The 1,116-nt window shown below is 47.1% G+C and overlaps 1 pseudogene; it reads right to left on the bottom strand.

Annotated features, from left to right (window-relative positions):
• LOC111976847 (solute carrier family 26 member 6-like) overlaps positions 1–1,116 on the bottom strand; it is a 38,471-nt pseudogene that overhangs the window by 1,565 nt on the left and 35,790 nt on the right.

Raw genomic sequence — 1,116 nt, forward strand, 5'->3', positions numbered from 1 at the left:
CCACCACTCTCCCTCTCTCTCCACCAATCTCTCTCTACCACTCTCCCTCTCTCTCCACCACTCTCCCTCTCTCTCCATCACTCTCTTTTTCACTCTACATCTCTATAAGTGCCTCTTCCCCGACATACAAAACAATCTCATTTAGACCTGCCTACTCACAGAACACAAGACCTTTGTTTGATTCAAGCACAAGGCCACTCAGGAGTATGACAGCGAACAATGTTACATAAGGAGACTGGATACAAAGAAACCACAAATACATTTCTGAAAACATCATTAACCTCTCCTTCCTTTTTTCTCCTTCACTCTCTCCCTTTCTCTTTCACTGTCTTCTCTCCATCCCATCTGCGATCAACGCTCCCTCTCTGTCTTTCCTCCTTCTATCCCCCTTTCATCCATCCCCATCCTTCAAAAACACACACACACACACTCCTCCCACACACACACAAACATACGTTATTCAGCATCATCACAGTGACGGTGTCTACAAAGCTGGCTGTGGAGAGATCCAGGATGATGGTATGTGTGTCATTGTCGGAGCTCCTCCCTCTCTTCTCTTCTCCTACGGTGCTGGACGTCTGGGTTATGGCATCATCGCCATGACTACCAGTCTCAGAGCCCAGGTCCAACCCSGTCCCTTGCTGCTCGTAGGCCCAGTTCACCTTAGATTGACAGAGAGACAGTATGTTACTCTGCTYTGGAGTCAATTGAGGTTTTGCTGACTGTAGGCTTTACTTGAGTCTAGAGTGTTTCCTGTAGATTTATAGTACATCATGCTACAGACCTGTCCATTAGTGGGTCTGTCAGTCAGGGCGATGTCTGTCCTGTTTCCCTTCAGGTCAGGGGAGCCCTTCTCTACATCCACCTTGTCCTCTGGGTGGACTGTACCATTGGGTAGGTGTCCATTCACACCATTCTGGGAAGGGAAGGGGAGAGACATCCATTGAAATAATGTCATTTGATAATAGTATAAAACCATTTTTGTGTACAGTGTGTGTGTGTGTGTGTGTGTGACGTGCGTGTGACGTACAGTATGTGTATGTGACGTGTGTGTGTGTGTGTGTGTATTTATGTGACTTGTGTGTGCATGTGTGTGTGCATGTGTGTGTGTGTGTG

The sequence above is a fragment of the Salvelinus sp. IW2-2015 genome, linkage group LG17 (assembly GCF_002910315.2).
Source record: "Salvelinus sp. IW2-2015 linkage group LG17, ASM291031v2, whole genome shotgun sequence".
NCBI lineage: Eukaryota > Metazoa > Chordata > Actinopteri > Salmoniformes > Salmonidae > Salvelinus > Salvelinus sp. IW2-2015.